The sequence below is a fragment of the Chaetura pelagica genome, unplaced genomic scaffold, assembly GCF_000747805.2.
Source record: "Chaetura pelagica isolate M959 unplaced genomic scaffold, ChaPel_1.0 scaffold512, whole genome shotgun sequence".
Lineage (NCBI taxonomy): Eukaryota > Metazoa > Chordata > Aves > Apodiformes > Apodidae > Chaetura > Chaetura pelagica.
This window is the reverse complement of record NW_009952482.1, coordinates 97,078-119,799: the sequence shown is the minus strand read 5'-3', so window position 1 is coordinate 119,799 and position 22,722 is coordinate 97,078.

Genomic DNA, 22,722 nt, shown 5'->3' with positions numbered 1-22,722 from the left:
TTTTTTCTACATTTAGCAAGGGGAGGAATAAATTAAATCAATTCAAGAAGGAATTAGACAGTATTTTGTATGAATAATTCAAGTAAAATCTGCCTCAGCCTTATTAGGTGTTTATGTAGCTTTAGTTTTCTGGACATCTAAAACCAGGCAGGAAAAGCAGAAAAGCTAGCTAGGGAGATGAAACCTTGTTTGTGCTATATACTTTGATAGATGACACATAATGCTTCTAGAAACGCAAGAGGATGATGAAGTATGAGGGTGCTGGCACAGGTGGAAGCAGAATCATAAACATGCCTGTTCCCCTAGAGAGCAGTGATGGGAGAATGGACAATTATTGCTGTCTGTGTGTCCTCGATGCTGCTATTGTACCTTCTAAAGCAAAGGGAAATCTATAAAACTACATTCATTGCACTGAAAGGATGTGTCTAATCCTGAGCCTCTGACAGCTGTCTCAGAAGACCCTTTGATTTATTCTGGGACAAACTAAGGAACTTCACTTGGCAAATGCTTCTGGTTTCTATCCAACTTAGCTTCTGCTCATCCTTCAGTATTTATTAGTAGTAAGTGGATCAAGCTCCAGTTAGGTCAAATAAGAGACTTCATCTACCTACTACAACAGCTACACTTACCTTGTACAGCGCAACAGATAAGAACAGAGACAGAGCCACTTTCACGGAACAGGCAAATTACTGAAATGCTGTAATAGCTTGCCCTTTCAGGAAGCCATTCTATCACAGGCAGCCCTCACAACTGCACATTTCTTTCACTTCCCAATGATCTTACAAACATTTAGCTCCTTTCCTTCTCTCCCTTCTCTCCAAAAACAAAGAAAAATGAACAAACAAGGAAAAAAAAACATTTAAGGCTTGAGAAGGATGCAAAACTGAGGTTGCTTGAAAGTTGTTCTGCATATTGCTACTAATGGTATATGGAAGGTTCAAAGATACTACAGAGAGAACTGCTGGCCCTGAAACAGTCTACTTTAAAATGTGTCCTACCTTGATTGTTACCTGTGACTCAGCAAAAACTGCAATCTGTCTAATTCTGATAGGTCTCTTCATTTTGCTATGTCTCAGTCCAACGAATCAAGCATCTAATCTCTCACTTCCTAGTCCAAGGAGTCTAATCTCAGCACTCAGAGCTGGCAGTTTGGTGGTACCCAAAGTCACTCATTGCTTTAACATGAAGTGAGCTGCTTACATGGAAAAATATGGGCCAGTCCGGAAGGTCTTCAAATACTCCTTCTGGGGCTTCTCTCCTACCACAGCTTTCTACACACTAACCATACCTAAGTAATGTTTTGGGTTTTTTCTTAACAAAATAAGGGAAAAAAATAAAAATGTCCTGTTGGCTAGGGTTTTCCTGCCAGCCTCTGTCCTTCCATTATCCCATCCCTGGAGTTACCTTACATGGTAAAATTCAGAAGGTGAAGGACTGAGTTGTGCTTGTTGTACAGAGGACTCATTGTCAAGACAAGAAGTTTGCCACTAATGAGAGAAAACTGAATAAGCTGAGCAGGTAAGGAGAAGGCTATGCTAAGGTGATTTAGTGGGAAAAAAAATAGAAGTGACTTATGCATCCTCCTGCAAGCTCCCAGCTGCCCTTCCCCAGCTCTGGCCAGTGACCCCTCCAGCAGAGCAAAGCATAATCCCCTCCTCAAGCTATTTCTCTCTCCCTTTCCTCTCCCAGCGTGAATGGCTTTTTCACCATGCAAAATTGCCTTCCCTCACCATGGAGAAGGACAGAGAAAGGATTTTGCTTCTGTTGTTTGGGCATCAAAATTCATTTTGGTTCTGCTACTATGGCTGTGGCTTCAGCTGGCTCAGAGTTAAGTCATAGCTTGATAATGTGCACTGCATTAATGTTGGGAGTGAAGGAGTGATCAGCAAAGGGAGAAAAGGCTCATCACTCTTTCTTAACTACATTTTTACACAATCGACCAAGATTATGTCAGCCTAGTAATCAGAGGAAGGAAAATTAATGCCGGGCTCCTTAGTTCTGCACCTTGCTTTTTTTACTAGTTTGTTGACTGGATGTCCTTGTAACAGGCAGGTCTGATAATCATCCTCCAAATAAGCAGCCTTACATCAACCTTTACAAGAATGTGCTTTAGCTTATTAGAGTCTAGTTTCCACTTGCACAGACTCACTGCTGTCTCTCTAGGCAGCTAAACCCCAGCTCACATGTGAAGAACACATCTCTCCAGGTCTAGCAAGGAGGCAACATCTCTGCAGGGTAGGGCAAGGGCTCACAAAATCCCACTTCTCACTGCCCACCTGCCAAACCTCTGTCCTGGAAGAAGCAGATATTTCTTTGCTTTGTCCTCCGACTGCCTGTGTGCTCATCCTGAGTTGTATGAAGGAGATGTCATGAGAGTCAACAGACGCAGATCTTTGAGACTTATGAGTAGACAGTGCTCAAAATATTTTATATTAAGGTGTGTGCAAGTACTAAGTAGAGTTTTCTTCAGAGAGTGTTTTCTGAATATGGGATAAATACTGAGATGGGAAAAGAAACATATATATAAAAAAAACAAACTAGAGGATGTCTAAAAAGCTGCAATATGCAGGAGATGGAACGTGTGGGATTTTTTGACCAGTGCTCTTTTTAGTGATAGGAATCTAAGCCAGATTCTCTTTCAATGCCAAACACATCTATTGAAGTCCGAGCAACAGACTTAATTGCAGCAGGAAATTGCTGTTTTAAAAAGAATATCCGTAAAGAATGGGAGAATGTGTATGGCACATATGTGCATTGAGAGTTTTGCTAAATAAACCATGAATTTTGACAAGTGTGTATCTGTAAGTTTGCCATGGAAATAGGATTGTATAACATCACAGCTGAAACAAAAGTTCAGCCTCTGAAAGCTGTGGGGGTGTGCTGCTAAAATGTTTGCTTTGAATGTTAGCTGACTAGTTTCATAACTCCCATGCATCTAGTTAATGCTCCTTTAGACAATACATGGAGAGGGTGGATGCCAGGACTGTACAATCAAAGTATCACAACTGTTAAATCTAATGGTCGGATCCCAATTTCAGTGTTTCAGAAAATGAGAGACGTTTCTTGCATTAGAAAATTCAAGATATGAGACTTCCCAGTTTGTTTATATGGGACTCTATCAAGTAGAGGCATGGAAAAATATTTGCTTCCAATTTAAGGATGAAATTACACTGTAGGGGTATTTATATCATTTGAGGTAAGTGGTTAGTTCAGCAAACCAGCAAGGAACGGGCTGTCAAGGCTTTCTCGTTCAGATTGTTAACACAGAGCCATTCCCCTGATGCCAAGAGGGGAATTACAGTGAAGAGGAGCTGTTACTATCAGAGACCCCATGATTCAGCTCAGGAGTCTCATCCAGAATCATAGAATTATAGAATCATTAAGGTTGGAAAGGACCTTAAAGATCATCAAGTTCCAACCCCCCTGCCATGAGCAGGGAACCCCACCACTAGATCAGGCTGCACAAAACCTCATCCAACCCAGCCTTAAAAATCTCCAGGGACGGGGCATCAACAACCTCCCTGGACAACCTATTCCAGCTCCTCACCACCCCTAGAGTGAAGCATTTCTTCCTAATATCTGACCTAAATCTCCCCTCTCTCAGTTTAAAACCATTATGCCTCATCCTATCACTGCCCTCTCTGATGAAAAGCCCCTCCCCAGCTTTCTTGTAGACCCTTCAGGTACTGGAAGGTGCTATAAGGTCTCCCCAGAGCCTTCTCTTCTCCAGGCTGAACAGCCCAAACTCCCTCAGCCTGTCTTCACAGCAGAGGTGCTCCAGCCCTCTGATCATCTTGGTGGCCCTTCTCTGGACCCCCTTCAACAGGTCTATATCTTTCTTGTGCTGAGGGCCTCAGAGCTGTACACAGCACTCCAGGTGGGGTCTGACCAGAGCAGAGCAGAGAGGCAGAATCACCTCCCTGGCCCTGCTGGCCACAATTCCTCTGATGCAGCTCAGGATGCAGTTGCTCTCTGGGCTCCAGCACACACTAGCAGCTCATGTTGAGCTTCTCATCTACTACCACCCCCAAGTCCTTCTCCTCAGGGCTACTCTCCAGCCATTCTTCCTCCAGCCTGTATTTGTGCCTGGGGTTGTGCTGACCCAGTTGCAGGACCTTGCCCTTGGCCTTGTTGAACTTCATGAGGCTGGTATTGGCCCACCTCTCCAGCCTGTCAAGGTCCCTCTGGATGTTGTCCCTTCCCTCTAGGGTGTCAACCACACCACACAGCTTGATATCATCAGCAAACTTGCTGAGGACACACTGAATCCCACTGTCCACAAAGATGTTGAACAGCACTGGTCCCAATACTGACCCCTGAGGGACACCAGTCATCACCTGCTTCCATTTGGACATTGAGCCATTGACCACAACTCTCTGGGTGCAACCATCCAGCCAATCTCTTATCCACCGAGTTGTCCATCTGTCAAATCCATTTGGTGAGCAATATCCGTAAAAACTGGTACAGAAGAGGGCTGAAGTGCTGGACATACCCTGATGCCCATAAAACATGGTAAATTTTGTGATGAGCCAAGTGCTTGCTTAAATCTCCTTGGAATAGATGGTGTCAATTTTAACACTGGCACCTGAGTAAATTAATTTCTTCTGACTTCCCAGTGGTTTGCAGGTGCCACCTTCTACTGCCAGACTTGTTTTTGTGGAGCAGGAACCTCACCAGACTGCCATGACCTCTCAAATATGATGGACAGATGCTTAGCAAAGAATCAAATCAAAGAAAAAATCAGCAAAGAAGAGGCTTATCCCAAATCCAGCAAACACATTCTCACTCCATAAACCACTGGGATGTATAGCAAAAAGTCAGCTGTCCCATCAACCAAGACCAAGAACTAAGTAGGTGAAAAAACACATCCCCACAGGACTCCTAGAGGTGGAAATTGTATCACAGTTTTTGTATGCTAACTGCTTCATGGGGGAAACAAACTCATCAACCATAACGAAAGCACGGACACCTTTATCCAAAAGATAAACAGCAGAATGAGGGTTCAGAGCAGCTTTGTCCCACTGAACACTCAAAGTCACCCTGCACTGGCTTTGCAGATCAGTCTTCCCCAGTCATGGGCTATGTTCAGGGGGTGCAAAACCTAAAGTGGCAAAATTTAAAGTGACAAAACCGAGTTTTCCAAATTTGACCAGAATTTCAAAATCATTGGGATCATTCTTAGTCTTCACTGAAGGTCTGTTTTGCAATTCACACAAACTGGGTCATCCTGGTTCCTGAAGGTATTAGCACAACCACAGCATCTTTTCCAGGTGGCTTTGGCTGCCCCTTGTTGTAAAGGGCTTTCTTACCCTGTTCTGGGTCAGCACATGGCAAAAGCAAAGGCATATGCACCAGTAATGAATACTCCACTGTACCACAATTTTGCTCTGTCCCAAAAGGAGAACTGACTGGGGTAGGGGGAAAGGTTATGGGGCACATGTGCACCCACCTGTGCCTGCAGGTATGTTTGTGCACACATGTGTGTATGTGCATTTGTGTTGAGAGACAGGATCTTTAAGCTGCAGTCCTGAAGGAAGCACATTGCTCATGGAGCCAAAGTGTCCATTTCTCCTGTTCAGTAACCATAAAATGTCCCAGGCACTGTACAAGGCCTCATCACGTGTTTCTTGGGTTGGCAGGATTTCTGCAGGCAAATGGTCCAGTTATTGCTGTGGCATCTTTCATGGTTTATAAGAAAATTGGTTATTAGGACTGTATTAATGCTAGTGTCTCCTATAATAAAAAGCAGGAAACATATAAGACAGGTCCACATTTCAATTCAGTTTCTCTAGACAGTGCCCCCTCCAAAATGTTATGCTGGAATTGCTCAGAGATGAGATATATCATCAATATCAATACATATTTTCAAATCAATACAGAGCAGGTGAACTGATTCACATTTTATTTTGTGCCAAACAGATTTTTGCTGGGCATGCACGTGTCACAATCCAAACTAACACACTACATGACTGAAGTTGGGCACAAGGATGGCCAAGGTATGCACAAAAGTATTTTTGCTCAGAGGCACAGCTCATTGTGTCACGGCTTTTACATAATCACAGAATCACAGAATTGATAGAGTTGGAAGGGACCTCTAGAGATCATCTTGTCCAACTCTCCCACTGAAGTAGGATAACCTAGAGCACTTTACTCAGCACTGTATCCAGGAGGATTTTGAATATCTCCAGAGATGGAGACTCCACAACCTTCCTGGGCAGCCTGTTCCAGTGCTCCATCACCCTCACTGTAAATAAGTTTTTCCTGATATTTAAATGGAACATCCTGTGTTCCAACTTGTACCCATTGCCTCTCGTTCTGACACTGGGAACTACTGAGAAGAGCCTGTCATCTTCCTTGCACCCACCCTTTAGATGCTTGTATACACTGATAAGGTCTCCCCTCAGCCTTCTCACCTCCAGGCTAAAGATCCTTCAGCCTTCCCTCATATGACAGATGCTCCAATCCCTGTGAAGGTGTCCTCTCCCTCCATCACATGTAACACGTGTTGGGCCACATGCAGTCTAGAGCTGCCAGGGAAGCATATGCCAGGGAGGGCTGAAACACGGGATTAACGTACCTCCTTTTGCTCTCTGCTCCTGTGGATTGGTTTGGGATAAAACTAATTTGGAGTCTCACCAGCACAAAGCTTCGAAAAACCCTTGATGTTTGGCTCTGACTACACCCCTTAACAGGCTATACTCTACAGCAGGGTGATGTCATTTATGAGACCAAGGCAGAGGAGGCAAACAGCAAATACAGAGCATCTTGATAGGAAATTTGAAATTCACCAAATGGCAAAGATCCTGTTACAATAGTTTGTCTCCCTCATGGCCAAGACACACGATCCATTAAATCATGGAAATCACAAACCCTGCAGTCCCAGTGTACTGGGAGGATTGTATTAAACTCAGTCAGCAATTACTGGTAATACAGGATAAAAATCTTTACAGGGAAAGTAAGCTTGAAAAGGTCATGATGTAATCATGGTCACTGATGGTCTCTGCAGTGGCTGCTGGGCTGGTTGCAAAGCAACAGAGAAGAAATGCAGATGCATAAGCTGAATGCAAACCCTAAACTGCTATTTCTGTCACAGTGTTATTGACAAAATTATAGACACAGCACACATCAGTTTTCTCCATGTTTGCTAGCCTTAATAAATTTACCTTTATTCTTCATCAAATTTCCTCTTTATTGTTGTTCTGTGAATGCTCATTATGAGCAAAAAGAGAAATGCTAAATGAGACAGGGGAAGTGGGAAGCATGCCAAAGAGTCAGTGGGAGATTCAGACAAGTTTTCCAGGCCCTTTGCATTACTCACAGAAAATTAACACATGAGTTAAAGTTGCACTGCCAGATTAGATCTGGAGCTGGACATGGTGGCACCTTCCACTGCAATGAGATGTGGAATGGAAGCATTTGGAGCCTGACTTCGGTGGGGGGGATTTGCACCCTGACACATTATAAGCTGGCAGATGGCACCAGTGCTGGCAGTCCCCAGCTCCCTCATCCCTCACACCCACAAGTTCACCAGCAGAGGCATATCTTGGTGCCATTTCTTCATTCGGAGGGCACTCCCTGCTCAGTCACATCTGCAGTTGCCTTCCCAAGGGATCCCCAAATCCCCTGAGCCACAGTACATCCCTAAGGCAACTGGAAGAACAGATTCCAGCTCTCCCTTCATAGAATTATACAATCATACAATCACACAATCACAGAATCATAGGGGCTGGAAGAAACCTCTGAAGAACACCACGTCCACCCACCCTGCTGCAGCAGGAACACCCAGGGCAGATCACACAGGAATGTGTCCAGATGGGTCTTGAAAGTCTCCAGCAAAGGAGACTAACAGGCTATACTCTACAGCAGGGTGATGTCATTTATGAGACCAAGGCAGAGGAGGCAAACAGCAAATACAGAGCATCTTGATAGGAAATTTGAAATTCACCAAATGGCAAAGATCCTGTTACAATAGTTTGTCTCCCTCATGGCCAAGACACACGATCCATTAAATCATGGAAATCACAAACCCTGCAGTCCCAGTGTACTGGGAGGATTGTATTAAACTCAGTCAGCAATTACTGGTAATACAGGATAAAAATCTTTACAGGGAAAGTAAGCTTGAAAAGGTCATGATGTAATCATGGTCACTGATGGTCTCTGCAGTGGCTGCTGGGCTGGTTGCAAAGCAACAGAGAAGAAATGCAGATGCATAAGCTGAATGCAAACCCTAAACTGCTATTTCTGTCACAGTGTTATTGACAAAATTATAGACACAGCACACATCAGTTTTCTCCATGTTTGCTAGCCTTAATAAATTTACCTTTATTCTTCATCAAATTTCCTCTTTATTGTTGTTCTGTGAATGCTCATTATGAGCAAAAAGAGAAATGCTAAATGAGACAGGGGAAGTGGGAAGCATGCCAAAGAGTCAGTGGGAGATTCAGACAAGTTTTCCAGGCCCTTTGCATTACTCACAGAAAATTAACACATGAGTTAAAGTTGCACTGCCAGATTAGATCTGGAGCTGGACATGGTGGCACCTTCCACTGCAATGAGATGTGGAATGGAAGCATTTGGAGCCTGACTTCGGTGGGGGGGATTTGCACCCTGACACATTATAAGCTGGCAGATGGCACCAGTGCTGGCAGTCCCCAGCTCCCTCATCCCTCACACCCACAAGTTCACCAGCAGAGGCATATCTTGGTGCCATTTCTTCATTCGGAGGGCACTCCCTGCTCAGTCACATCTGCAGTTGCCTTCCCAAGGGATCCCCAAATCCCCTGAGCCACAGTACATCCCTAAGGCAACTGGAAGAACAGATTCCAGCTCTCCCTTCATAGAATTATACAATCATACAATCACACAATCACAGAATCATAGGGGCTGGAAGAAACCTCTGAAGAACACCACGTCCACCCACCCTGCTGCAGCAGGAACACCCAGGGCAGATCACACAGGAATGTGTCCAGATGGGTCTTGAAAGTCTCCAGCAAAGGAGACTCCATAACCTCCCTGGGCAGCCTGTTCCAGTGCTCTGTCACTCTCACAGGAAAGAAGTTCTCCCTCATGTTGAGATGGAACATCCTGTGTTGTACTTTGGTGCTGTTCCCCTCGTCCTATCACAGGGCACCATTGAAAAGAGATTGGCCCATTCTTGACATCCACCCTTCAGATAAGGTGCCCACTTAGTCTTCTCAAGACTGAACAGTCCTAGGTCTCTCAGCCTTTCCTTGTATGACAGATATTGCAGTCCCTTAATCATCCTTGTAGCCCTTTGTTGGACTCTTTCCAGTAGATCCCTGTCCCTCTTGAACTGGGGAACCCAGAACTAGACACAATACTCCAGGTGTGGTCTCACTGGGGCAGAGTAGAGGGGGAGGAGAACTTCCTTTGACCTGCTGGCCACACTGTTCTTAATACATCTCAAGATACTATTGGCTTTCTCAGCCAAGAGAGCACATTGCTGTCCCATGGATAACTTGTCCACCAGGGCCCCAAGGTCCTTCTCCATGGGGCTCCTTTCTAGCAGCTCAACCCCTAATCTGTATTGGTGCCTGGTGTTTTTTCTCCTCAGGTGCAGGACTCTACACTTATTCTTGTTGAACCTCATTAGGTTCGTCTTTGCCCAGCTCTCCAGTTTGACTAGATCTCTCTGAATGGCTGCACAGCCCTTGGCTGCTTCTAGAATTCTGCTTACACACCACAGCCTGGTTATGCACAGCAGTCAACAGAGTTAATTCCAATTAATTTTTAAGGTAGTGCAGGTAACCTTCATTAAGGTCTCTTGCAGATGCTCTAATATAGAATTAAAAAGGTCTTTAAGTTATTCAGCGCTCTGAGTACAAGTTTTGAGGTAACATGTTGTTGCATGCCAGCTCCTCCATAAGCATCTGTCTGTGCTCTCTGTTCTAGCACCACTCTAGCTTGAATGACTTCACATTTGCTATATATTAAGAATCATTGGCAATTACTGCAGATCCCTCATACATAATAATTTGCAATCTAATAGCTTGCTGCCTCTACTACACCACTTAGTTTATATCACTTTGAAAATAATTTCTGCTTAATTGAGTTAAGGTCAATTCTTATTGAGAGTGCTGGCACAGTGACTAAATGCAGTTCAGCTTATTTACTCTTAACTCATATTTTAACATTCCTGAATGTTAATGTACAAGAAGCAGATTTTTCATACAGGAAACAAATAATTAGGAACATCCTGAGCAGTACAGCTGTTTAGCTTCACAGTACACTGTGATGCTACACCTCTGACTATACCAAGTCCTACTGAAACTAAAAAGGCCTCCTCTTCCTGGCAGATCGACTTCTTACTGCAAAATCATTCAATAAGTTACTTCTAATAGTGGCTTTATAAATGTCTCATGTGCTGCCTGAATGGCTCTAATTTGCTTAATAAAGGGACAATTTTTAGTTAATCAAAAGCTTCTCAGTGGATTCTGAATTAAAAGTAGGCTTGCTGACAGGTAAAATTAATTAGAATTTTTTTTTCCTCCTGCTGAAATAATTTTGCAATAGAAGTTACCAGGAGGCATCTCAGGCATTTATTTTCTGGAAAGCTAGTAATATCAAACTAGTAAAAAATACTAAGTGATGAGAGGCTTATATATAACTATCTTTTCTATTAAACTGGTTTAAACAATAAAAGTTGGCAGCTTTAAATCTGCTCCTCCTACTGTTTTGTCTTAGTCCTAACATCACAGCAACCTACCTGTCTGTAGGAATGTCTGGCAGGTCATCTTTCTGCCATCTTCCCACAGCACCCTGCCTGACTCGCACAAACTCACAAACATGCTCTTCACTGAAAAATAAATACATAAAATATTACAGCATGGGACTGAAGTGGACATCAACATACTATCTGTGGTACCAGAACCCAAATGCCACAAGTTTCTGAGTAACCGTCATTCCTGCAGCTTCCAAAGTAGGCTCGATATCTCTGCGGCACAAGCTGGTGCTTGTAGCAAAATCCAGCCTCTCAGACAAAACCCTAGCTGGTTAATGTAACCACCAATGCTCTAAGGAAAGATGAGACAATTCCTGTATTGACCCGAATCGAAAGCAAGCCTGAATCTAAGGTGACCTTCAGCTTTAGAAGAGCAGAAGTTGCAGAGCAACATGCTGCACAATAAAACACAAAACACTCCATGTTGCCTCTCAGCCTTCTTCCCTCCAGTCCCAGGCACACTGAGCCAAAATGCCACTCTCTCTCCTGTAAGCCTTTGCCTGAGACCAACACTCTTCCTGCCACAGCAGAAACAGCCCCATAGTCCCATGGTAAAGGAATGCAGAAGCCACCTTGCCAGAAGCTCCCATCTCTCCCACCCTGCTCTCCTGTTGCCCATCAGCCCTGGGCACCTGCCTCATAACTGAGGGGCCTTATGCAATTACACAAGTAACACTGCTTGAAGCCAGCTGTGAAATAACTAATTACTGCTACTCCACGAGGAACCATAACTGGAGAGGTTCAGGAATGCACATTCTACCTTCCCAAATAAAACGGGCTGTGTCCTGCTGCTGTGATCACAAGTCCCATCATATTGTGACAGACCACCCCGAGATGAGGCCCTTTTTGCTTTAGGCATTTTATAGCATCTGCTTCAAAGTGAGATAGGAAGTGATCAAATGTGCTCTAGAAGATTCTTATTGCCAAGTACATGTCTGCATATAATTTAAAATACAGTTGGGATCACTACAGTTCTGAGGTATTTAATCAACAGGGGAGGGGGGTTATTTTTGTTTTTTCTCCCCCAAATTAACTTATAATAGAATCATACAATAGTTCTAGTTCCAACCCTCCTGCATGGGCAGAGACACCTTCCACTAGGTCAGGTTGCTAAAAGTCCCATCCAACCCGGCCTTGAACACTTCCAGGGAGGAGGCAGCCACAGGTTCTCTGGGCAACCTGCTCTATTGTTTCACCATCCTCACAAGAAAGAATTTCTTTCTAATGTATAGCCTAACCCTGTGCTCTTCCAGGGGTAGCTTTAATGTAATAGCTACATATAATAGCTATATAAAATAACTATGTATGTTATTTTATATATATATTATATAATATACACATTATAAATATAGATAATTGCTTTATATAGTAGCTATAATATAATAGCTATGAAAGCACAGGCCTCAATTCTGGAGAAGGTCATAGCAAGATCCAAACCCCTGGCCAGAGCCTGAAAGGTGCAAACTAACATTGAGCGTATGTGGAAATTAACAGGAATTGAAGGTACATAGCACTTCTTAGGGCTTGACCTGGACATATCCTACTCCTCCCCTCCAAAGAGCAAGGACCAATGTAAAATGCTGAAACTGAAAGGAATCTGTCTTAAGATATCTACACGTTATCTACTATGCTTTTCTAACAAGGCTTATCTAGCATTGCTATCTGTACGTCTGTCATTCCTAACAGGTTGTGAAACTGCTGACCAATTTTGAGGACACTTGACAGAGCAGCAGGAGAATCAAGGGTGTTTGGTTTGAGCATGAATTAATGGATAGAGGCAGCAAGACAATGAAACAACAGCTACCCAAGCTGAACCAGTGTCCACATGGTGGCTCAACTTCAAGACACAAATCTTGAGGGAATCAGAGTATGACACTGGCTCCACTGCTCACTGAACCACTTCTCTGCCACCTTGAAATCCATCAAAAACATTGCTAGAAGCTCCACTGCAAGTGAAGCAGGAGTCTCAGTGAGCCCAGGGTTTCATAGGCAGCTAACATATCACATATACCTCCTAATTTGAAGGTAAATCAGCTCCTGTGCTTTTATTCACATATGAAATTAATACCATTTACCCTGGAACTGAAAGAGAAAAAACAAGCCATGTAACTTGCCAGAGTTCATTCTACCAGCAGTGACCTCAATGACTATTAGATAATTTCATTTAAAAACACTAATATGTGCAGCTTAAAAACAAACAAACAAACAAAACTGGACAGAGTGGAATATTAGAGTCACTTCAGCATCTTAAGGTGGCTTATCCTGAGAAGTGTAGACACTGTAGAACAAGAGTCAAAAGCAACTCTAATTGATGGCATTTCAGTTTGTGATATAAAAGCTTGTGAAAAGAGTTATTAAAAGAGTTGGTAAAGCCTACTGAATCCTCTGCATCTTCACCTCCCATGCCTGTTCCTCAATGGACTACAAAACTCCTCTATTAGGATATCCACAGAATTGCAAAAGAAACTGGTGTTTATACTAATAATGTATCATGTTAGAGCTCAATATTTTCAACCATTTGAGGCCATTTGCATGGGCCTTGTATGTTGTATTATGGAGGGAGGGTAGAAGCATGCTGTGTTTGCAAGTATATAGACACACTTCAAGATTGACTGTAGGCGACACTAAATTGATAACAACAATAAAGACAGGCTATTATTGTAAGAAATGGACACTGTTCACTGTTAAAAAGATATGTATACACACTTTAGTTATTTATTGTCTTTATATGGTGCCCTTCACGTATTATTTTTCTCTTTATAATGGCAGAAGTGTAATTATTCTTGTAAGAAGCTGGTGTTGTTTGTGCTATCTCAATCCTTTTTTCATTGCTTCCCCAGGGAAATGAAAGAACAGCCTGTATGGTAGCAAAATTAATTTCTCTTTTCTCAAAAAAAATTTTAATTTTTCTTTGTGTGAAATGGCCAGCAGCAAAACTTTACTTTCAGTGCAGGGTGCTGACAGCTGCCGTGGCAGCTCTTCCATGTGCCCACAGGGAAGCGTCGGCACTGACACCAGTGGGTGCCGTGGGGCATCTCTCAAGCCTCCTGTTCCCACAAGACTCACCAGAGGAGCTGATTAATGGGGTAATTTATCCCAGGTCTCAGTTGGGATATACCCTGCTACATCTCTCTGCTCAGCAGGGCTGTGTGATAGGAAAGGAGGTCCTGACCAGTGCTCTTGCAATGTCTGGGGTACCTGCTTATCATAAGCCCCCAACAAATTCCTGATGTAGCTTACAGCTCCTAGACTGGTCTCTGTTACTCCTGGGGGACAAAGATGCACTCCTTGTCCCTCAAACTTGGCAAGCACAGGATGCCTTAAAAGCAAAGAGGCAGGAGCATACATCCCAGTGCCTCTGCCAAGCCTAAGTACATGATCTTAACTCATCAATACCTTGGATGAGAGAAAAGGATCTAGTTATCCCCATTCCCTTTGAATTCTCCCCATTTCCCTGTGGAAAAAAAGAAACAGTAGCACTGTTGTGCAGTTAATACAGTAGCAGCTGAAAGACCAAGACAATGTCCCAATGTCCAGCAGCACATCAAGTAACAAATGGCCCTCCAAAATGATGCAGAGAAACTCCCCCCATCCCTCTTCCCTCCTTAGATCCAGAACTTATTCCCCATAAAATCCTTCTTAATCTCAAAGGCCAAAGGAAAAAAGAGCAGGTGGAGTCAGCCCAGCTTTGTCCAACACCCCAGCTCACACCAGGGATGAGGGCAGCCATGTCAGGCAGAAGGAAATTAGAGGCCAATAAGTGTTGTGAGATACAGGATTTCACCTGACAGCTGCTTTTCACTTAAAAAATCTGATTGTTCATATACCTACATTATAGACTGCAAAGGACATCTGAGTATCTTCGTGTATTGTTAAGCAGTTCTCAGGATTTTGCTGGAGTCTGATGTGTTTACAATGATCAAAAGAGACACCCCAATTAGTTTTGAAATGCAGCCAGGACTGCTCATCTTATAAAGATTAAAACTGAAGCAAAATTTGACTTTGTCACTATATTATTCTAAAATGCTGTCAATATTTTTTCTTCCTGCCAACCCCTCTCTCATCCCTTCAAACCTATTGTCCTTACTGCAGTTTTTGCAGTGGCATATTCTGGTCTTAAACATGAAAAGGCACAGTATTTAGGTAGAAAGAAGTCCTCTCTACTCTCTTATACTGGAGGGGACTTCTGATCTTTTAAGAGAAGAAACAGATTTTCCTGAAGCCCTTTAAAAACTTAAATGTGTCCTAACATACGAGTTAGCCTGGAGTTGTCTCCTCTATCCTTTCTTCCAGGACTGCATCTAGCTTGATTTTTCTTCCTCTTTCAATTGCCCCCCAAAACTTCCCAGCCCTCTGCAACACTGCACACTCCCAAGGTATGCCCACACCATGGCTGTCCTCTGCCAAGGTGACCTTCTGGGGAGGCTGGAGGCAGCTGCTGTGTGCACAGCCCAGCATGCCAAGGGACCTCAGTCTGTCCCCACACCACGCGGGGGCAGTTCTCAACACCGCGCCCTGCCTGCGCCGTGGAACTTCTGCCGTCATGCTAAGAGGCTATGAAATGAAGCATTATTACTCACGGGCAAAGCTGGTCCTCTTCCCCTTCTTCCATGACTCCACTGATGTCCCAGGGAATGCAAAGGGTTTGCTTTTTCCCACCACCAAAGTCCCCCTCCATGCTGGAGGCTGGAATAAATCACCGCCCTCGGCGGGTGCGAGGAGCACATGAAGCCGCCCCGCGCCCGCTGCCCCTCAGCTGGGAAGGGCTGGGCCCGCTGAGCTCCCTCGGTCAGAGCAACCTGGGGGAAGGAAAATCGCATAGAGCAGAGAAGGGAGGGAGAGTGGTGGTGAGTGCTTGGAGCCCAATCACCTTCCATCACTTTATGAGTTGGAAACAAGATACGGGTAAGAGGTCATGTGCCCTGAGTCATTTACAAATGCAATGGCTGCACGGGAAGCCACATGAGGTTTTCCTTTCAACAGAAGCAGTGGGGTTTATTGATATTTTGTCCAACATCCAGGCTTAGAGATTGCCCATCACATATAAGGGAGGGTGTTAAAGCACTTAGAAATATATTAAAACTGTTTTAAAACCCACAGGATTGGGGGATGGTGTTTCCTCCAACCAGTTAGCAGAAGTATAGAATTTAGCACTTACAGTAGCAGGCTGAAATCCTTTCCAAGGCAGTAAGCAGAGCCTTGGATCCCAAACCTAACACTCATATTTGATAAGAAAAATAAGCCTCTTTTTCTGAAACAGGCCAATTTACTACAAGGGTAAGGAATATGGCACCGTCAATGTGGCTCTGTGTATATCCCCATTCCCCTCTCAAGTGAAAAATGAGGAAAAGAGCAGCCATCTCCCACTCAGTATTGAATCAAGCCAGGATGCTAGCAAGAGAGTCTTACCCAATACAGTGAAATAAAGTGCCTTTTCCTCTGTATCACTGATTGGAAGAGGCTAACCATGTAACACTTGCAGAAAAAAGAGGTGGGTCTTTGCTTGCAGGATAATATTGTGAACTCACATTCCACGTGTTTAAAGTCCACCTGAAGGGAACTTCAAATGTAGCATGATAAGAGAGAAAGAGAAAACTGTCAGGTACTTAGCCAGCAAGCAAGAAAAGGAAAGAGAGATACTGAGCACAGGGAAGCAGGCTAAATGTCTCTGGAAGTCTTACCTCCAATTATGGAATACACAGAATGATTTAAAGGAATATTGTAAATTAAAATTCAATGTTTTAAATAATTTATGCTTAGAATTTAAGTCCCTTGAACAGTCTATCCCTACACTGGTTTAGCTTCTTTCATCTGCTTAATATATTTCACACCTCTCCTCTAGCACAAACTGAATTTAAAGAGGCTATAGATTTGCTTTGAGAAAACAAGTTCAAATTTGGTAGAAAATGCAGGAAACATTCTGCATTAAAAATAAATAAATAAATAAATTAAAAGGACTCTTTATCTGAGAAAACACTTTCAAACATCTTAGGTGAGCTCAGTACCTCCTGATGCCGAAGACCATTCCATGGCTTGAGGGACTCACAGCTTTCAGTCATGCTCTGGTCCAAAAGGGTGAAATGTGTAAGACCCTTGCACACCAGTCGCATCATACAGGCAAAATGCTGCGAGACTGATCTGTGATGCTGAAGCTGCAACAAGAGTTTATGGCTGGACCACCAAAAATAATCCATGTACGCTTCACCCGGTGAGGTAGGGATGCATGGCACCCTAGGTAGAAAAGGCAAAGCAAGAGGTGCACTGCAGGTATGAAGGAAGCAGATATGCCAGGAGAGGAAGAGCATCAGCCACAGCCTTGGGGTGTTTGGAGAGCCAGAGCCTGGGGATAGGTGTTCCTCAGCACCCTTCTTGCTCCTTCTGCAAGGTAACCAGAACTTCCACATGTTTTGTAAGCAAGCTGTGCTGGAAGTCACTCTCAGCCTTCTCAAGGGAAACCAGCTTAATGTAGGGCCTTCAAGATTAAATACCCATGAGTGAGGGGCTTCCCGCTGGACTCAGACTATGGCAGAAAGTACTGTGCTAGCCCAGCAGGGCATTGTCCACTTCTACCTGTACTAGCTCCTGGCTGTCTCTTGGTGTACGTAAAATCTGTAAGCCCGGAAATGAGTCCTATATGACACAGCAGCCCCTGGACTGCTATAAATTACCTTGGAAGTACTTCTTATTCCAAGCCCCAAAACAGAGAATTGAACTTATGCTATAAAGTTACCTCTTCTTTCTGTCTAGTCTCTCTTTTCTAAGCTACTTTAGGAAGATTCCTAAGGTACTTCTGGCAGTATGGAAGATCTTGGACAACATCACTTTGATCTGATGGCATTTCTGTATCCCTCTCTAGCAGGGCTGTTGCTGTTCTGTCTTCCTCCCACATCTAAAATAAGGAGACTGCAAACATTTCAACAATTCTCTTGCTGCAATTCCAAATGGTTGTGAGTGCATTACGGAAAACACTATAAGAGGCTGTGGCTGTTTAATTATTTAAGGCAATATTATACAGCCAGATTTGACTTAACATAAATAGTATCAAGCAGGAGCAGAAAGCAAATAAAACATTGCAGTCCATTTCTGAGACACCTAACATACTCTGGAGCTCCATCCCCACCTTCCACTCTCTGCTGCAGGAGAGGCTGTGTTGGTTATCCTGCCAGGGATGAAAGAAAACCCTCTCTAGAGCAGATCATAGAGTCTGCAAGGTCCTTTGCAATTATCAAATAATATCAACTTCTCTATTTCACTTAATGAAGGCTCTGGATTCACTCTAATTAATTAATTTCTAGTCCGAAAATTCTCGCATGGTTGACAGTGATGCAAATGTCTTTTGTTCCACTAGGGCACAGATGAATTTGTAGGTGGTCAGTGGGAGGCCAGATGGCTTCTGTGAGGCCTCAGTATGCAGACCTCCATTCCCAGTTAAGATACTCTTCCAGACTTTTTACTGCTGCTTCATTTTCCATGTGTCCAAAAGAGAAGTCAGTGCAGGAGCACTTCATCATGTAAAATGCACACTGTGTTATTATTTTGAGTCTTTAGCAAATGTCTGGTGAATCCCAGAGTCTAAATAATATACCTGTTCTTGCCTGCAAGTATTACTTAGGAAACACAAGAAGACACTTAAGCCTTCTAAAGTGTTGCTGGGACAGTCATCACTCCCTCTTAGGGGCTCTGGCTTTGAGCAACTTCCTTCAGGTAAGACTGCAGAAGTGGGGAAGCAAACATCAAAATCTGTTTTCTCTTTTGAGACTTATTTCCTAAAAGTAAATGTCAGTCCAGAAATAAAATAATGCCTCTATCCCAGAAAGCCATTTTACATTGACACTTACAGGAGATACCTTTACCTGTACGTGTCCCCTCCAGGGATGGTTCTGTTCACTTCAGGCATGGCCACAGTCTCCCACTAACTCCATCAGCACCAGAGCTGGCCTTGCTCCTCACATTATCGTCGCTCAGAAATGTAGGTGATCTCTTTCAGATGGTTTAGAAGAAGATACAGAACTGAAAGAAAGAAAATTTACCTTATTTCATCTTAGACATCTGAAAATACTCCCTTGCTTAGGTATATAACTTTGTTGCAGTCATTTTCATAATTTGGTCATGGCAATTAAGGAAAGTTAAACACCACTCAGGGAGATGCGTTCATATTCTTAATTTGACTTCCAAGAGCGATTCCATGGAAACTCATAGGACTGCTCATATAAACAGTGTTACAAAGATATGCCAGCTATTATGGCAATGGATTGGTCTATATCCCAGTTAATTTTATAGACCTGTATCTTTGCTGATCAGCACACTTTCATTGAAATGCTCTTCTGCAGTTGAGTTTGCAAACAGGAGAGGGGTGTACAAGGGAGGGCACGTTTATGTGCGCTGATGGTTCACATGCTGCACAGCCACTTATCAAAGAATTGTATGCAAGCCTCATTACCTTAAACCCAGTTGATAGTTAAAGAAAGAAAGGATAATTAAAGAAAGGAAGGAAAAGGGGAAAGACAAACAAGCGAGCTTGCCTGTCGTTGAGAGCTTTTACCGGAATGCATCAGAGAAATCCCATTCAGTCTTCCTTCTCTCATTGAAAAACATCCAGCTCAAAGGCATTTTTAAAAGCTCTACCTGCCCTGAGCATGGTCTGGTAAACTCTTCCTAGAGGCTGTGAAAATAAAAAGCCCTGAAGAAAAGCTGGTTCTCTGTAGTTCAACCATACTCCTACTGGGAAACCTCTGCTGATTGCAACCACCTATGCAGTGCATGGAGGAGAACTCCTGGGGAAAATAATATTCCTGTACTTTTTGTAGCATGATCCTATCTTTTCCCAGCCATAGGGGGAGTAGATAGTGCTATACAAAGCTCAACATGCAGTGGCAGGCAGGCAGATTTGGACTCCAGTTTACAGACCCTCATCTTCAGTCTGATAGCCATGACTAGACTAGACAATTCACTGGGTTCTTAGTGACACTAGATTTATCTCCCTTTTCCTTGCTATTATATTCAATAAAACCACAGAGGAACCAAAGCCAGGTTTCATTTTCACCAAAGCTATGGCACAAATGAGGGATTAATATCAACAGAAGAAATTCAATGGAATATTGGCCTGAGATCATCCCTCAATCACAGGCAACATCAGTCCAAGGGCATTGGCTGTGTCAGCCATCATGTGCTTTCCAACCTCAAAGACCCCCTTAAATGAGAGAAAAGGGTGGTGGGATGACAGAGTGATGGGAGATAATAGTTATAAAAGGAGATAGAAATTGCACATTTCATACAAGGAAACATTGAAACATTAAGGAAAAAAGACTGAAATTACAAGTAATAGGTAAATCTATACAGCATGGAGATTTCCTCTTAATTTTAAGAAAATTAACATTAATGGCTGTGCATGTAGTCTTCAGCAGAACAAAGCAGAAATTATGTGAGCTACAATATCCATTATCTTTCTCATCTATGTTCCCATTATCTTTTGATGAAAAAGGAAGTTTGTGAATGAAGAAGGGGGAAAAGGTGTCATGTATCAGGTATATCAGAATAACTTTGTTAATTTTCTTACTGTATAACAAAGTAGAACAAAACCATAGAAAGAAATCGTGTCTTTTCTCACAGATAATGAAGAAAAGGAAATATCTTTGTAATTAGTCAGATTGGTTTTTCACTTCTCCTTTCTAGAACATAAATCAAATTAGAAATATTTCTAAGGAAATTATCTGCAAGCACTGCATGCCTTTTCAGAGAATGTCTAGAAGGTCACCATGAACTTAATTAGCTTTTCATTCACAGGTAGCCTTCAAAAATAATTTTAACTGACAGAAAAAACCCCAAACTTTAAGAAGGTGTATTGTGTCTGGCTTTTTAAAAGAAGGAAGATGATACAATAGTTTTTTGTTCTTTTTAAATTAGATGGAAAAGGTGGCACAATGTAGTGCTCAGCACCAGTCTGTGGTGTTCACTCGGGCACCAGCAGAGATGCAACCCTTGAATGCAGGCCATGCCTGGGGTGAGAGCAGAAGGGAATCTGTAGGCAGGGATTCTTGAACACACAGAGCCTCCTAGGGGCACTGACAGACTCCTCTGGATGTCACTTTTCAGTGAGGTCCCTGCTGCCGATAGGCATGTGTTTTTATCCAAAAAGAAGTGTCATCAGTGCGAGAGCAAATTTTGATGCCAATACAGAGGTCTCCCTGCAGCTCCTACAGGCTCACAGTTCTAATCCTTTTAACCCAGTATCAGAGAGGAGAAAATTGGTCACCACTTACTGAAATTTCTTTCTTTATAGTGTTTGAATCACAATCCTGGAATTGAGATTCCCTTAAGTTGGGCACTATACAGTAGTAAGAGGTAGTCAATAACCACAAAAGGCTGCAATCTAGATAGATGGGGGCTGGAAAGAGCAGACTGAGACACAAATTGTCCAAAGCCACAAAACAGCAAAGAGCAAGTCAGTATCATATAGACAGAATTGTATTTTAGCTTTTAATCAGAAGCATACCTCTTTTTTTTTTTTTTTTTTTTTTATCATTTACAGCACTTTACTTCCAACATCAAACGTTACCTCCATAAAAGCAAAACAATTTTCTTCACTCAAAACGCTTTCTGGGTTCCTCATTATCTCTGGCAAAAGAAATCTAGTACTGGAAAGCCAGGAATCAAGGAGTAAATCATTAGCATTGCTGCTTTTATTATTAGCATAGCTGCAGTTCAGCTCCCCACAAATTTACATACAGCTGTAGTGAAGCTGAGCTTTTATTTCTTTCATTTAAATATAGGGGTAAAATTCTAGCAGGTCTCATTACTGTTTTTCAATCCTTCCCATATTTTGATGCTTGTTAGCTTGGGAGGAGGAAAGAGAAAACACAGTTGACTTATCATTAAAAGAACACTACCACATCATGAATAACTTGTCTGTGTCATGTGTGGACTCCGTCTCAGTGCTGCCAGCACACAGGAGAGTTGGTGAGCAGAAGCTGATGGTGTAAATGGTGGCCCATGGATGTGGGCAGCTCCAGGCACAGTCATTACACTGTATTTCTGTGCCACTGTGATTCTTCTTAGTTCAAGCCTAAAAGAGAGAGAGAAAAACCTTGTGGACACCATGATGTGCCTCTGACTCCCCTGCAAAGTTGGTGGAAGGAGAATAAGTGGAAATGAAAAATGCAGGACCTGCAGCAAGACAGCAGCTCAGTACCGAGCTTGCCACCACTCCCTGTCCCTGAGGACGGGACACTGTACCCTGAGGGCAGCAAGGGGCTCTGCCAGGCTGGGCTCAACCCACATCTCTTAGAAGTGTCCAGCTCAAAATACTTCTGAAGGATTGCTAGAAAACCTGATCACACATATTTTGTAAACCAGTGGTCTCTTTCCAAGTCATTATCTCATTAGATTGGCTTCTTCTGTATCTCTGAAAAATAGAGAGCTCTCCAAGCTTCCTAGGTACTAACAAGACAGCAAGGGATGAGATTACACTGCCATGCTCATTAACACGCTGAATTTTATGCATACCTTTTTGTACCCCAATCATAAATGTGACATTTTCCTCAGGACTAGATGATTGTTTCAGTGTTTACCAGGCACTCATTTTTCACACAATACTGTATTTTGCCCCTGAGACAGTAATTATGTCACACGTACAAAGCTGAATTCAAGTGAGAGGAGAGAAGATTAATTCTTGAACAACAAAATTATTGTTTTCTAAAAGCATCTTTACCAAGGACAGATTTGGCTATCTTTCTTCATTTGGAGTAATCTCTTCTCAGTGGATGGGTGAGTCAGGCTGCAGAAAGGTGGGCAGAATTTTGCAGGTGGAAAACAGCTCTCCTTTCTCCTCTAAGCCTTCCCCTCCTCTAAGCCAAAGAGTAGTATCCAGAGTTGAACAAAGTTTTAGAAAGCTGATTTTATTGGGCATCACAGGTTTTTTAAAGCACTTCATCAGTTCATGATGAAATGAGCTCACAGATGTGTTGAGCAGATCAAGTCAGTCT